Raw genomic sequence first — 17,768 nt, forward strand, 5'->3', positions numbered from 1 at the left:
AGGAGTGAGGGGGAGGGTACTCTGTCTCCGGTGTTAGAAAGCCTGGCAGAGGGGCGGCACCCTTATCTCAGAGGAGAGCCACCAGTCTCAGCTCCAGAAAGCTCAATTCTTAGAGCTAAACATCTGGCTTGACAGCAGGGAACATTCAATTAATGGTAGTTCAGAGGAATTGCTGTGTTTGCAGCTGCTTCTTCTTGATAAAATAACTGTTGTTTCAAATAAGGAATTATTATGTAGAATCAGAATCGAATGAAAAGTGGTGTCTTATCACAGCTTGATTTAGTGGTATATAAATAGGTTTTGGAAAAGGAAGGTATAACATTAAAAAGTGAGATCATTATAAATGGTAGATAACCACTTTTCATAAAAAGCAAAAGGGAACAATGCCAGAGAAATGTGACATGTGACTGAAGAGGCACAGATCACGTGTCAAATCGATGACTACACACATTTTCTGACGTTTTTCATGGAAAACACATGCCCTTAAGACTGGTATTTGGCAATCTGTTTTGCCCAAAATGAAAGCTCTGCTGTTACTGGAAGGCACAGGAAAGCTGGTAGGAACAGCTATGTGTGTGATTTAAAAATATTTCGAAGGCCTTGTGTCAAGTGTCAAGCTGTAACTTGCCTGCAATAAGTATTACTTGAAGAAAATTAATAAATGAATGATGCTTTTTTTTTTTTTTTGCCGGTTTCTACAAACAGCAATTGAGAGAATGCAGAATGACTTAGGTCCTAGGGTAAGAAGGGAGCCTGGGAGAAAGGAAGAGTAGTTAAGTGAAAGAAACAGAGGTTGGGAAAGAGATTTCAGAACATGCTGCATGCCCTGAGTTTCTTTTCCGATTATTGGCGGCCATGATAAAGACCGTAAATGGGCTATACATTGAAAATTCATAGGTCCTATGTTAAAAGAGCAGAACAGGGAAGAACTTGATAAGTATGGGATAGCAAGAATCTCAGAACCTGGGGAGCCCAGACGTGGAGTCTGGGTGAACTGTAAACTGTTTCCAGGTACTGATGTGGCTCTGCTGGCTGGGAGCACAGAACTCTCCTTAGGGTTCCTTTATCTGGACATCATTGGACCCAGAGAATTCCTCACCATGTGTCTTCACCTTGATGCATCCCAAAGAGGATCTGAAAGAAGTCACCAGAAGGTCTTGCTCACTTAATTGTATCTTTTGTTTATGCTTTTCACATTTCATTTTGATTTTTTTGCTTGTTTGTTTTGTTTTTATTGAAGTATAGTTGCTGTACAATATTATATGTTACAGGTGTACAATGTTGTGATTCACAATTTTTAAAGATTATACTTCATTTGTAGTTATTATACAATAAAATATTGGCTATATTCCCCATGTTGTACAATATATCCTTATAGCTTATTTTATACCTAAAAATTTGCACCTCTTAACCTCGTACCCCTACATTGCCCCTCCCTGCTCATTTTGTTTGTTTATTTATTTATTTGGTTGCATTGGGTCTTGATTGCGGCAGGCAGCCTCCTTAGTTGCGGCTTGCCGGCTCCTTATTTGCAGCTTGCCAGCTCCTTAGATGTGGCATGTGAACTCTTAGTTGTGGCATGAATGTGGGATCTAGTTCCCTGACCAGGGATTGAACCTGGGCCCCCTGCATTGGGAGTGCGCAGTCTTTTTTTTTAATATATAAATTTTATTTATTTATTTATTTTTGGCTGCATTGGGTCTTCATTGCTGCACGCAGGCTTTCTCTAGTTGTGACGAGCAGGGTCTACTCTTCGTTGTGGTGCGCGTGCTTCTCATTGCGGTGGCTTCTCTTGTTGCGGAGCACGGGCTCTAGGCGCACAGGCTTCAATAGTTGTAGCACGAGGGCTCTAGAGTGCAGGCTCAGTAGTTGTGGCGCACAGGCTTACTTGCTCTGCAGCATATGGGTTCTTCCTGGACCAGGGCTCGAACCCATGTCCCCTGCGTTGGCAGGCGGATTCCTAACCACTGCACCACCGGGGGGGGGTTCCTCATTTTGATTTTTGACAAAATTTATGACAGAACAAGTCACAGTCCATCCATTTCCTTTTTGTCATTCTATTCCCAAACCCAATCTTCTCAGACTTGGCCCTGAGACACCTAAAACCCCTTTCATAGTTTTAGCTTCTGATCAGTGTAGATTCAAAATAATATACACTCCTTATTTCATTCGTTAATAATCCTATTTTGCCTCATTCTTTCCATATTGGTTTGGGTTTCTTGAGATTGCTTTTTTCTCCTCAATGCCAGTTAATGGAATCCCAGGTATGGCCTTTAAAAACTGGAGGCACTTGTAACTGCTCCCTCTTTCTGCAGCTGAAGAGAAAAGCAGATAGTATTTTGCATCATAAAACCACCCTTGCAGAAGTTATTTCCATCAAAAGAATCTTCTCTTTCTTAAAGGTCCAGACAGTAAATATTTGAGGTTTCCAGGCCATGTGGTCATTATTGCTACTCCTCAATTCTGCTAATGAAAAGCAGCCAAATGAATGGGTGTGGCTACGTTCCAATAAAACTTTATCTACAAAAACAGGAAGCTGGACCGGGCAGTAGTTTTCTGACTCCTTTAGCTGCCAACTCCTGTTAAACATCTGGGCTCGAGCTTGTTGCTATGGCCTGTGAAAGCAATCCTTAATCCTTAAACGTTTATAAACTGGTTTTCTTATTAATAATGTGTTGCCTAGTAATAAGTACTTAAATTGACATCCTTGGTTTCCAGAAGACATAAATACTTGTGAATTTTCTTTGTTGAACAGAGGATTTTGGGGTTTCTCTTTTTTCTCTCATGCACGAAGGTAAAACAAAATGACTGTATCACAACCCAGGTTAGGTTCTCTAGAAGCAAAGAGTGAGGCAGAGCTTTGGAAGCAAGTTGTTTTATTAGGAGCAATACTTGTGAAGAGCAGGGAAGTTACACAGGACTGGGCAGAGAGAGAAGCAGAACTACTACACTGGTCCATAAACTTCATCCGCCCTGGTTTGGAACTCTGGGAGACTAGGACCCCAAATGGTGAAGGCTTTATATCCCTACCTCACTCAGTCACCAGATGCAGGCTGCCGGAAGAAGAGGGAGGCTTCTGGCAAAGCAGCTCTCTGGAAAAAGCTCAGAGCTAGAGGCTGCCTGCTGGCTATACTCCCCACTGCTAGACATAAAGTCCTTTCTTGAAGGGGGGGTCTGGACAGAGACTCTTCATATCTGCCATAGTCAGACATTTTTATTTAAACAAAAAGTCTGAGAGTGTGCCTCATATAAGTTAACACCAGTAATAGAGTAAGAACAGCTGTAGAACTATTTAGCATGTTAATTTCATCCTTATTGTTCTGTTTCCACTTTTATATGTAGCAATACCTCTTAGGGGAGGGAAAAAAAGACTGTGGGACACCAATATCATGAAGAAGAAATAACTGGGCATCTTTTTTTTTTCTCCTCTGTTTCTGTACTTGCCTTCCCTATCTAGTGATCATTCATCTTCTGTTCTGCCTTCTTCCATTCTACCTCTTACCTTCTGCTTTCTCCATCCTTCATTTATTGATACTAACTTAAATTCTATACAAAGCTGTAGAATAGCTTCATATATATGTAATACCTAGGGCTTGTGATGGAGGAAAATTTTACAAACTGCATTCAATTTTATTTCCTTGATTTTGACCACTATGTATAATGCTGCTATGAACATTCATGTACAAGTTTTTGCATGCATCTATGTTTTCAATAATCATGCTTATATACCTATGAGTGAGATTGCTGGCTTTTATAGTAACTCCATGTTTGGTCCTTTGAGAAACTGCAAAATTTTTTCTAAAGAGCCTGCGCCATTTTACATTCCCACCAGCAATGTATGAAGTTTCCAATTTCTCCACATCCTCATCAATACTGATTATTGCTCATCTTTTTAATTATACATAGCCATCCTAGTGGGTCTGAAATGGTATAACATTGTGGTTTTGATTTGCATTTCCCTAATGACTAATGATGAGCATCATTTCATGCCTTTTTATTTTTCTTTTTTAAATTAATTAATTAATTAATTTTTGGCTGTGTTGGGTCTTCATTGCTGTGCACAAGCTTTCTTTAGTTGTGGAGAGCAGGGGATATTCTTCATTGCGGTGCATGGGCTTCTCATTGCAGTGGCTTCTCTTGTTGTGGAGCATGGGCGCTAGGCTCACAGGCTTCAGTAGTTGTGGCACACGGGCTCAGTAGTTGTGGCTCGTGGGCTCTAGAGTGCAGGCTCGGTAGTTGTGGTGCGCGAGCTTAGTTGCTCTGCGGCACGTGGGATCTTCCCGGACCAGGGCTCGAACCCATGTCTCCTGCATTGGCAGGCAGATTCTTAACCACTGTGCCACCAGGAAGTCCCCATGCCTTTTTCTTACAGTCTCTCTTACTATATTGTTTTTTGAGTTACTTTCTTAGTGGTTGCCTAGGAAATTACAATTAGTATATTAACTTGCAACAATAAGTTTAGCTCAATAGCAACTTAATTTTAGTAGTATACAAAACTTTGCCTCAATAGGGCTCCTTTGTGCTATTATTGTTATATACATATACATTACATGTTTATGTATTATAAGCCTATGAACGTGATTTTATAATTATTGCTTTGTGCAACTGTCTTTTAAATCAGGAGACAGAAAAGCTATAAACAAAAATAATTCATACAATCTTTTATATTCACCTAGGTAGTAAACTTCATTGGTGCTCTTTATTTTTTGGGTCAATTTGAATTACCATCCAATGTCCTTGCAGTTCAGCATGGACTCCCTGTAGTTTCTCTTGTAGGGCAAGTTTGCTAATGAGAAATCTGCTGTTTTGCATTTTTTTAATTGGCAATGTCTGAATTTCTCTTTATTTTTTAATTGCTCCTTGGATATGTAATTCTTGGTTGACAGTCTTTTTTCTTCAGCAGTTTGAATATATTATTCTACTACATTCTGGCCTCCATAGTTTCTGATGAGAAGTTAGCTGTAAATTTTACTGAGTACCCTTTGTACTTGTGAGTCACTTTTCTCTTGCTGCTTTTAGGAGTCTCTCTTTGTCTTTGTCTTTTGACAGTTTGCCTATGATATATCTAGGTTTGGATCTCTTTGAATTTATCCTACTTGGAATCCATTGCACATTTTGGAGGTGTGGATTAATGTCTTTTATCAAATCTGGTTCATTTTTGGCTATTATTTTGTTCTCTCTGCCGCTTTCTTTCCTCTCCTTCTGAGATTTTCCTTATACATATGTTGGTATGCTTTATGAAGTCCTGAAGGTCTCTTAGGATTTGTTCATTTTTCTTTTTCTTTTCTTACAAAAGTGTAATCTACTTACAATATTATATTAGTTTCAGGTGTACAACATAGTGATTCAATATTTTTACATATTATGAAATGATCACTGCGATAAGTCTAGTTACCATCTGTTACCATACAAAGTTATTACAATTTTATTGACTATATTTGCTGTGCTGTATATTACATCCCTGTGATTTATTTTATCTGTTCATTTTTCTTCATTCTTTTTTCTTTCTATTCCTCAGACTAGATAATCTCAGTTGGGGGCTTCCCTGGTGGTGCAGTGGTTGAGAGTCCGCCTGCCGATGCAGGGGACACGGGTTCGCGCCCCGGTCCGGGAAGATCCCACATGCCGAGCGGCTGGGCCCATGAGCCATGGCTGCTGAGCCTGTGTGTCCGGAGCCTGTGCTCCGCAACGGGAGAGGCCACAACAGTGAGAGGCCCACGTACCGCAAAAAAAAAAAAAAAAAAAAAAAGAGATAATCTCAGTTGACTGATACATTCTTATGCCAGCTCAAATCTGTGGCTGAACCCACTGAGCATAATTAATAAATAATTTTATTAAAACATACGAATATATATGTACCATACAAGCAGTGAATACTCACTTTTTGTTACATTGCCATGCAATACTTACCAAAAAATATCATATTTTAGGCCAAAAGAAAATATTGCAGGGGGTATAATTTGTATTGGCTACATCCTCAGATCACAAAATGCAGTAAATTCTAACCATTTTGAAATTTAGAAACACCCTCTTAAATAACTATTGGGTTCAAAAGATAAAATTAAAATGGAAATTACAGATCATTTGTATTTGTCTTTATCTAACTTATTTCACTAAATATAATACCCTCTTCATCCTTCCATATTGTTGCAAAGGAGAGAATTTCATTTTTTTTATGGCTGAGTAATATTACATCATATATATTCATATATATATATCACATCTTCTTTATTTATCCATTCATCTGTTGATGGACACATAGATTGCTTCCATATCTTAACTATTGTAAATAATGCAGCTATAAACATTGGGGTGGGGCTTCCCTGGTGGCGCAGTGGTTGAGAGTCCGCCTGCCGATGCAGGGGACACGGGTTCGTGCCCCAGTCCGGGAAGATCCCACATGCCGCGGAGCAGCTGGGCCCATGAGCCATGGCCGCTGAGCCTGCGCGTCCGGAGCCTGTGCTCCGCAACGGGAAAAGCCACAACAGTGAGAGGCCCGCGTACCACAAAAAAAAAAAAAAAAAAAAAAAAAAAAAAAAACATTGGGGCGAACGTATGTTTTTGAAGTTCTGTTTTCATTTTCTTCAGATATATACCCAGTAATGGAATTGCTGAATCATATGGTAGTTCTATTTTTAGCTTTTTGAGGCACGTCCACATGTTTTAAACAGTGACTGTGCCAATCAAAATTCCCACCAACAGTGTACTAGGGTTCCGCTTTCTCTACATACTGGCTAACATTTGTTATTTGTAGACTTTTTGATGATAGGTGTCACCTGTTCTGACAGATGTGAGGTGATAGTTCATTATGGTTTTGATGTGCATTTCTCTGATGATTAGTGATGTTGAGTATCTTTTCATGTGCCTGTTGGCCATCTGTGTAGTATATTTTCTTTGGAAAAATGTCTATTCAGGTCTCCTGCCCATTTTTTACTTGGGCTGTTTGTTTTTCTGATATTGAGTTATATGAGCCATTTATATATTTTGTATATTAACCTTTTGTCAGTCATATCATTTGCAAATATCTTCTCCCGTTCAGTAGGTTGTCTTTTTGTTTTGTCAATGGCTTCCTTTGCTGTGCAAAAACTTTTAATTAAGTCCCATTTGTTTATTTTTGCTTTGGTCTCTTTTGCCTTAGGAGAGAGATAAAAAAAAAATATTGCTACAATTTATCTCAAAGAGTGTTCTGCCTATGTTCTTATCTAAGAGTTTTACGGTTTCAGATCTTACCTTTAGGTCTTTAATGCATTTTGAGTTTATTTTTGTATATGGTGTGAGAAAATGTTTAATTTCATTTTTTTACATGTAGTTTTCAGTCTTCCCAGCACCCCTTATTGAAGAGATTGTCCTTCCTCCATTGTATATTCTTGTCTCCTTTCTTGCATAGATTAATTGACCATAATTATGTGAGTTTATTTCTGGGCTGTCTATTCTTTTCCATTGATCTATGTGTCTGTTTTTGGGCCAGTACCATGCCATTTTGATTACTGTAGCTTTGTAGTATAGTCTGAAGTCAGGGAGTGTGATACCTCCACCTTTGTTCTTTTTTCTCAAGATTGTTTTGGCAATTCAGGGTCTTTTGTGGTTCCATACAAATTTTAGGATTATTTGTTCTAGTGCTGTGGAAAATATCATGGACATTTTGATAGGGATTGCATTAAATCTGTAGATTGCTGTGGGTAGTATGGACATTTAAATAATATTAATTCTTCCAGTGCATGTACATGGGATATATAGGAAACTACAGATAACTTGGACATTAATGATAATGATGATAACATACTTAAAACACATCAGAGTGGTTCCTATATTTAAAGGCCAATTTGTAGATATAAATGCTTTTATCATTTAAAAGTTTTTTAAGATAAATAACTAGACATTCATCTCAAGAATCCAGGAAAATAATTGCAAAATAAATGTAAAAAATAGAATTAATAAAAGATACAGACATTAATGAATTAGAAAGAAGAAAAACAATCTATAAACACTCTTTTAAAAAGTCATATGTTTTCGTTCTTCAAGGTAGTTCTTTATGAAGACTAGTAAAATAGACATATTTTGGTCAAAGTCACTGTTTTGTAGATAAACTAGGCCATATCTAGGGCTTTACATAGGCTACACTACTATAATTGCTCTTCTAACATAATAATGCTTAATATTCAATAGTTTCTATTTCATAACATTTCTGTTTCATTCACACAAATATTATTGGAATAAGCCATATAATATCAATATGCCTGTATTTTCAGTTATCTCTAGGGTGGAGGTATGTTTATAAGCATTTCTATAGCAGAATCAATTAAATATTAATAGTATACTGTTGGAAAAGAAGTACTAATTGAAATAGAAAAACATATACATGTTCTTCACTCTAACTGGGGTTTCTGGACTTTGGACTCTGTACCACTAACTGAGCTTCTGGACAACTAAACCACAAGAGAATTCAACCAGCCAAGACTCAGCCAGATTATAATCACACCCCAGTGTAAATGGTGCCTTGGGAAAATTGTTGAAACTGGAAAACCATTTGGGATAGTGGTGAGCAGTTTCTACATTCTTTAACTCTGGAATTTGTCCTTGAATCTGGAACCTCTCTCTTCCTTGTTCTGGTTGTGGCTGCTTTGGTGAACTTTTAAAATAGTTTTGCTGTAGACAAGTACCTGGCCATTGTTCTTATGGATACACTGAACCAAATGCAGATATTTCTGATTTAAATATTAATTTTTGTTTAGCAGTAAAAATTGCATTTATGTCTTTCTAGGATGAGGCCACTTCAGATTTAGGGGGAAAAATCTTTCTACTAATTCAAAGATAATTGTTTTTGATAGATGAGTGCCTTTTTATTCAGTTATTTCCTCACAGGAAATCATGAGACTAGGACCACACCGGAGGGGATGCATGGGTCTAATTTTCTCCTTTCTGCATACTGAAAGAAAGACTGTGAAATGAAACTGCACTGGATTTTTTTTTTAGTTTTTTTTTAATAATTATTTTTTTTATACAGCAGGTTCTTATTAGTTATCCATTTTATACATATTAGGGTATATATGTCAATCCCAATCTCCCAATTCATCATACCACCCCCCCTGCCACTTTCCCCGCGTGGTGTCCATACATTTGTTCTCTACATCTGTGTCTCTATTTCTGTCCCAGACTGCACTGGATTGCTGCAGCCTACCATGTACTGAATAATTAACGTCTCACATGAGGTACCATTTATAACTGAATGAGCCAGAGTTTGGGACATGTACTTTGAACTACTGTACTTGTTTACTTTGTATAGGTTAAGGGGTCCAAAGGATCTGAGGTGAGGGTGGGGATATCTCTCCTGAAGAAAATGGTGGACCCATTGTTAGTTTACTGGAGAAAGAATAAAAATAGTCGTGGATTAAGGAAGGGAAGACTTCATCCTCTCTCCTGGTTGGAGGCAGTGGGATGTAACTCTGGTTAAGGAGGACATGATAGAGATAAATGACTGTGGAAGATAAGATGGTGTTGGCTACTTGTTTCATGCTACAGGCTAAAGAGGGAAATGGCTCAAGTGGATCCTCAGTGCAGAGCAATGGCTGATTGACTCTAGTACTAATATCTAAATTTCTATTTTACATTTTTTTTTTTTTTTTTTTACATTTTTTATTTTGTATGTTCTAAGTCTCCTTTAATATTTTTCAGCCTTCACTAAAATTTCAAGTGCTATGGTCCAGTGTTATTCATGTTGTGGGGCATTAGGAATAAGTCTGTGTTCACTGCTGAAACGGAGTGGTGGAGGAATGTGGGTTTTCCCCCATTCTGCCCTCTCCTCTGAAGTCAGCTTGGTGGTAGTTGTCAGAAAATTGAACGGACCTCTTGACTGAGTAGAGAGTATTTGTCATACACCAGGCAATAGCTGAGTGCAAGTGGCCACTCTATTACCAATGTGAGACATCTTCCCTGCTAATATTCCAAAAGGAGGAAGTTGGTCAGCGTTGGGAGATATTCTGATATCGTATACATGAGACTATCTCGCCAGTAGATATTTTAGTTACAGTACGTCCATCACATAGAAAAAGTCATTCATGCCAGTTAGGATATCTTGGCAATTAAGCTGTACCAGTTTGTGGTATTCAATAACTAACACAGAAAATTCAATGAAGAACTAAATTACTCATGGTTAATAATTAATAATAAAATAATGAGTTTATTACCTTCTCAAAAATGTCTAATGTTGAGAAAGAATATGACAAGAACAGAAAATTGATTTTATACCAAAAGAAAACCAGATTTAAAGTGAATGCAGCCCATAGGATTTTTTCCCTATAATCTCTTTGACTAGAATAAAGGAACATGTTGACCAAGACATGTGGACAAATGTCTATATGTTAAAGAAAGATGTTGTCTGGCATCTCTTTGTTTGTGGGCCAAAGGTATAAATTCTTCCTGTTTCCTAGGAAAATTCTAGAACACTCAAGATTGTTAATAACCCAGTGTTTTCTGTGCTTTTTTTTTTTTCTTGTCAGGATTCCTATTATGCTGTTCTAAACACATGCTGAGGGGATTATTTGCTTACTACAATAGCACTGTGGGAAAGTTAGGTTGATTTACAAAGTATTATAGTTCTTCAAAAGCACAAACACTAAGAAAATCTAATTGGATACGGGCAGGAAAGAAATGGGCACATACTAAAATCTATATATTATTTTGTTTTCAGCATCAGTTTTGTCACAAAAATGTTGCAGTTCAGTTACTCTGTGTATATATAAAATATCTGCAAATTTTGACAATTACAGATTTTATTTTGATTGGTAGAATATTGTACTTGTTTGGACACAATTATGCATCACAGCAAAACATATGTGCGGAACTTATGTTGTACAGCTATTTTAATGAGCTGAAACAGGGGTTGGCAAACCTAAGGGCCAGTTCAGTCACATCCATTTGTTTACACATTATCTTCATGCCTGGAGTTATTCAAACTGCAAAGTTTGAAGGCACAGCTCCTAAGGACTGCTCTCACTTCTGATGCCAACTGAAAGTTTGAGAGGTTCCTAAAACCACCCTCAGGTTTGATAATTCATTAGAAGGCTTCATAGAACTCACTTAATGGCATGGTAAGTCCCTAAGCATTTTTGTACCTATTGATCAAAAATTAATTAATTAAAAATTTTAAATATAGTTAATGCCAGTATCAGTGTTTCGTTCGAAGACATTCACAGGCAAATGATACTGGTAACAAAAAGGATGATACATAGGGAGTCTCCTTGCTAAGGCTGGATTTAAACCTCTGAGCATTGTTTGTTTTGTTTTGCACCAAGTAGGGTGATTAAATTTTGGGAAAGAGCAGGTAGTAGGGACTTACCATGCTGTTAATAAATGTTTATCGAGGGCCTCCTTTCGGCAAAAGTTACTATACTCATGATTCTGGTTTATTACAGGAAATGACACATTAAAATCAGCCAAAGGAAGAGGCACATAGGCCACAGTTTGGGAGAGCTCCAAACACAAAGCTTTTGTTGTCCTCTCCCATGGAGTAATGACCCACTAACCTCCCAGCACTGATGTTTGTCAATATGCCGGGAGTATAACCAGGGAAGATCAGCTGAGCTTTTGTGTCCAGAGTGTTAATGGAGTTTTATTCCACAGGCATAATTGACTGATTTCTTGCTTATGTGGTTGAACTCAGACCACTGATACCGTGTGACTCAAATCATGTGGTTTGTCTCTCTGGTATGGCCAGCTTGCATCCTAAACAAAGACAATCCTATTAGTTATGACATAGATCACCTTCCAGAAGCATTTTTGTACCTGTTGATCAAAAATTAATTAATTAAGGGCTTCCCTGGTGGCGCAGTGGTTGAGAGTCTGCCTGCCGATGCAGGGGACACGGGTTCGTGCCCCGGTCTGGGAAGATCCCACATGCCGTGGAGTGGCTGGGCCCGTGAGCCATGGCCGCTGAGCCTGCGCATCCGGAGCCTGTGCTCTGCCACAGAAGAGGCCACAACAGTGAGAGGCCCGCGTACAGCAAAAAAAAAAAAAAATTAATTAATTAAAAAATTTAAATATAGTTAATGCCAGTATCAGTGTTTCGTTCGAAGACATTCACAGGCAAATGATACTGGTAACAAAAAGGATGATACATAGGGAGTCTCCTTGCTAAGGCTGGGTTTAAACCTCTGAACATTGTTTTGTTTTGCACCGAGTAGGGTGATTAAATTTTGGAAAAGAGCAGGTAGTAGGGACTTACCATGCCGTTAATAAATGTTTATCGAGGGCCTCCTTTCGGCAAGGTAACTGCCAGGCATACAATTCTCCAATTTTTACATATTTGTTCCAGACAATGCTGGAGAAAAAGGTGATTTTCTAACTAAGGCACAGAATTATTTGATTCAAAACTGTTTATTCTAGATCTGTAAAGTCATTTGTTTTCAAATCTAAGTCCTGTGAAGATTTGGTGTTGTTTTTTTTTACACAATCATTTAAGTTAAAACTAAGCCATATTCTTTCTCCTGTGCAAGTTGTTAACATAATGGATGGTCATTGAATAAATAGAAGGCAAAGTAGAGAAAGAAAACAAATAGTCCATTGTCTCATCTATCTTCTAATTTTAGCTTTAAAAATGAAGTTGTGGGCTTCCCTGGTGGCGCAGTGGTTGGGAGTCCACCTGCCGATGCAGGGGACGTGGGTTCGAGCCCCGGTCTGGGAGGATCCCACACGCCGCGGAGCGGCTGGGCCCGTGAGCCATGGCTGCTGGGCATGCGCGTCCGGAGCCTGTGCTCCACAGCGGGAGAGGCCACGGCAGTGAGAGTCCCGTGTACGGCAAAAAAAAAGAAAAAAAATTGAAGTCATATCTCTACTCTTTATATTCAATATATCTTATCTTTCCTCCATTCATCATTATACTTGTTTTTTCAAGTTATTACACATTTTTAAAAAACATCATTTTGATGGTTATATAATAATTCTTGCATGGATTTAGCATTGTTGATTTTACCATTTGACTTTAGTTTTCTATATTTTTCTCAAATAATGTTTTTATTTCTTTGTTTGGTGGGATAATGCACCAGAATGCCACTTCAAACATTTTTTTTCAAATCTATGCAAACCATAGGGTAATCCAGAACCTTTCTTCTAATAGATATCAATTGCTTATATAATAAAACACATGTATTTACATATGAATTAAATTTAATAATCAAGTCAAATAAGTGTTCTTATTTATAATTTTCTTCACCTTGACAAATACTAAGAAATATTTAATGCTATGTCTCATTTGTATGTTTAATCAAATCGAGTTTTCAGAAGATTTCCACATAAGGAAGGAACAAAAATCAATGTTGTCTAGTAAGGAGTGATTGTCTTGGGCAGTGTGGATTGGCCTGAGATGGGCAGTCACCAGGTTAGAGGGTAAGAGGATGTTCTTCATGATTCTGCCACCCAGAAGGCAGGAAGCGGGGTTTTAATCTCAGCTCTGCCTCCTAGCTGGTGGCCTGGATGCCTCCACCCTTCCTCTTGATGTACTACTTTTCTCTGTAGGTCATTCCATCAAGACCTCCCTCTTCTGCTGCTTGGAAGTACATGACGTTGCACCCCTGTCGCTCAGCCTAACCCCTTCTCTCTGTTCTCCCAATATTGGCAAGGTTCTTGGTTCTGAAGTGAGGTTATTTCTTTCCTCACGTGACACAGAGCTATCTGTTCTCAGTGTCTTGCTGTGCTTCTAGTGATAACAGTTCTTTATTTAGCTTCCTCTCTATTACAGCTTTTCTCTCCCTAGGAGTTTGGCATGAGTTTCTGAGGGCTGGGTGGGAAGGCAGTCAAGTGCTGCCTCTCATGCTGCATCCAGATTTGTCCTCCTTCTCAGACCTCAGCCCTGTCTACTCACCAAGCCTGGTTCTTTCATTCCCTCCTCTGGGGTAGAACTCTTTCCCCACCAAGTACATTGCCTGTCAGAGGATAAAGGAAGAGTTTCTGCTCCCCAGTGGTTTCAGAGCCTCAGGCCTAGAGGTTGGCTGTCAGCATCTCCCACTGTTCTTGCCATGATGCTCCTTGGTCCTCTTAAAGTTGTGCTCTGGTGAGCCTGTCTACAGGCTACCCTGACATGTTTAGACCTGTCTGAGTTCTCAACTTCTCAACTTGAGCTAATGTTCTGGGACCCTCACTCCACTGATTTAGAAATTATTGGACTTGATTATTCTTTTGTTAACACTAATTTTTAAATCTCACATCACAAAATCTCCACTGAGTTTATTTTTCAAATTCATTTGTGTACCAAACTACAATTTAATCGGGAAACTGGTCTAATACCCTTGTGAAAATGTGATTAATTTTTTTGGAACCTTGACTGACGAAGTAGATGTTTTCTGTTTTTATTTTATGTTCACTCTTCTTCCCATGCCCTTTATGGTGAAAAGTGGGTGACAAAGCAGGCAAAAGGAAGGGAAATAATTGTTTTTAATTTTTATATAGAAATTTCATTGTTCTTAAAAAATCTTTTTAGAAACTTTTCCTACAGCTTTTATGTACTATGATAAAATCTAGCCTTTATGGCAAAGCTTCAGAAGGTATGGTAAAAACTACTATTAACAAAGCAAGTAATGAAAAGAGGTTAGAAAAGCTGTTAGGTGAGTGCAAATCTCATGTGAAAGAAACTTCTTTCTTAGCTCCATCCATCCATCCATGCAGTCATTTAGTTTTCACATTATGCCAGATGCTGTGCTGTGCATCAAGGATATGAAAATGATCAAGATATGGTGTGTGCCCCAGAGAGATATATAATCTAAAGGGGGACAGAGATGTGTCAAGAGGTATTATAGACATTGTTGATGCCCCAGGTCACATTCCTTTGGCCACCTCTAACTTGAGCTGTGGTAGACAGTGCCATGTATGTTGAAGCCTTCTTTTTTGTTTTAAATTAATTAATTAATTAATTTTTGGCTTAGTCGGGTCTTAGTTGTGGCATGTGGGATCTTTCGTTGCAGTAGACAGGTTTCTCTCTAGTTGTGGCGCATGGGTTCCAGAGCACGTGGGCCCTGTATTTGCGGCACGTAGGCTCTCTAGTTATGGTACGTGGGCTCAGTTGCCCTGTGGCATGTGGGATCTTAGTTCCCAAACCAGGGATTGAACCTGAATCACCTACATTGGAAGGCAGATACTTAACCACTGGGCCACCAGCGATGTCCCATGAAGGCTTCTCACTACTAGTGTCCACTGAGTTTCTCAGCTTTACTGCCTCAGGGATCTCCCTGAAACTACTCTCTGCCTGTGTGTGTGTGTGTGTGTGTGTGTGTGTGTGTGTGTGTGTGTGTTGGGATTGAGTCCTAATTACCCACGGTTGTAAACTGCTTAATAATTCCTCCTTTATTGGTTTCCCTTTTTATCTGTCTCATCCTTCCATCTTCCTCACTCTGGCTTCCTGGGAACACCACCCAAATAGTCTATGTGTACTCAAGCTCCTCGTCATTTTCACCCCAGATCCTGCTTTTGGTCAAACCCAATTCTTGTATTATTAATACAAAGTAATAATATCTGTAGATGATGAAGGTATAAACAGAGTTCTCTTGTTCTACAGAGGATGGAGCAACTAATTCTCTCGGTAGGAGTTGCCAGGAAAGACTATTTGCAGGAGTCAAAGAAAGGGAGAAATTCGAAATTGATAGTTGAAAGATAAAGCTCTCCAATTTCTTTAACTATAGCTCAATATGAGGTATATAGTTCTGGGATGATATAATAGAGGCTGCTTTGCATATCTCCTGTTATTTGCGTGACTTATACATGCCTGAGACTTTCTAGGCTTTCTGGAGGAGTGAATGATAAGGTGGAGCTAATGCCCAGTTCTCAGACTAAGTAGCTTTTAGAACTAAGAAAAGGAGCAGTTCTATGCTTTGACCTTAGAAAGCAACCCTGGACCAGGGAGGATGCTTCAAGATAGGAGAATGTCAAGATATCCAGGCTTGGTCCAGGGATAATGGTTGTGGTCAGGGATGAAAAGACAGTTTGCTTGCAACACTGTGTGGTGGCCTTCTGTTGTTACCAAGCTCCCAGGAGAATGTGTGTCAGGTTCCATGAGAGAAGGGCTGTAAAAATTTAAAGAGAAGGTCAAATGGAAAAGTTGTGATTCATCAAATCATTGTAAAAAACCCCTAAAATTATGAGAACCTCCCTGGGGAAGGCCCATCCCCCAGGAAAACCCAGTGCTTTGCCTGAGACCTCTGGAGAGTATGAGGTCTGAGCAGGTCCATACTGGTGTTGATGGGAGGAACATTGTATTCGCTCGGCTCTAGAGCCTCTAACCATGCCAAGAGGCAGGCAGAACCATCGAAGTTCCTGAGGCCACAAATGGCGGGAAGCCAACTGTGGCAGCTGCCCCATGAACTGGGCAGATGAAGGCAGTTATGCAGTGGGGGTTGGGTGAGAGCTCTGGTTCTCAGACTCAGAGACTATGAATATGGTTATCCACAACCCAGTCACCATTTCTCCCTGGTCATCTGGTAGCTGGACACTGGCCAAGCATGAGTTACCATGTCATGCTTAATGAACCAACAAGACTACGCCACTTCTTTAAAAAAAAAACAACATGGACTTCTCCATTTGGGCAATATAATAAAGCCTAACGTAGAATGCAAGGACAAACAACACAAACCCCCAGCTTTAGGCCTCTATTTCTCAACATAATTCTTAAAATAAAAAAAAAAGGGAAGTTGCAGAACAGTTGTATAATAAGGTCCAACATACATAAAAGACGTGTGTAAGAGTGTAAAGGCGTTGAAAGGGGACTGGAAGGGAGCTGCCTGTTTGTTGACAGTGGTTACTTGCAGGGAGGCACTGGGAGCTGGGCGTGGGAGGGAATGGTAAAGGGGACTTTATGTTCTGTTCTGGATTATCTGAATCCTTTACATATTATTTATGTAACCAAATAAGCACACAGTTAAAAAAAATTACTTTCAGATTCACTCACTTCTCTGAATTTCCATTTTCTCATTTGTAAAATGGAAATAATAATACTTACCTCCCAAAGGTATGTTGCATATGAGAAAATGTCTGTTGAGCCTCCAGCATCTCAGTGCCTGACATATACCAGGGATTCAAGAAATTTTAGCTGTCTCTACCCTCTCTTCTCATGAGGTAAGGAAGAGAATAGCCATTTTAAATAAATCTGATTTCTTTCTTAAAATTCTCAACATTAAAGTAAAGGGAGAACCTGAAAGCAATCTTTCTTTCTTTAAAGGCCTAATAATCAGATTTGGGGTATTTCTTTCAGGAGATCAGAAAATGGGCCACACCACCATGAACATACCCGATCGCTTCTGATCTTGGAAGCTAAGCACGGTCGGGCCTGGTTAGTACTTGGATGGGAGAAAATGGGTTAGATTGCTCTGATTATTTCCTCACTTATAAGAGTCCCCCTGAAAATTTATGCCTAATTTTGCAATCTAAGCATTATAAACTGTCCTTACTTTGAAGACTTTTATGAAATTGCATAGACATTAGATCATATCAAGTATGATTATATAATTGATGGTTCATGAAAAAAACAAAATCAGTTTTCTGAAAATGTACCTAGATAAAAATGAGTAGTCTTCTTTCTGTCTGTTCACACAAGAACAAATAGTATATCCCAAAAAGTCACAGGACTGTAATGCTTCTTTTACTATTTTACTACATTTATATGTTACTGTATATATTACTACATATTACTAATATTGCTATATTTATATATTTTACTATTACTATATAATTTACTACATATTATAGTATACATTATATACCATACAATTTACTATATAATTTATATATTT

This window comes from Phocoena phocoena, chromosome 3 (genome assembly GCF_963924675.1).
Source record: "Phocoena phocoena chromosome 3, mPhoPho1.1, whole genome shotgun sequence".
Lineage (NCBI taxonomy): Eukaryota > Metazoa > Chordata > Mammalia > Artiodactyla > Phocoenidae > Phocoena > Phocoena phocoena.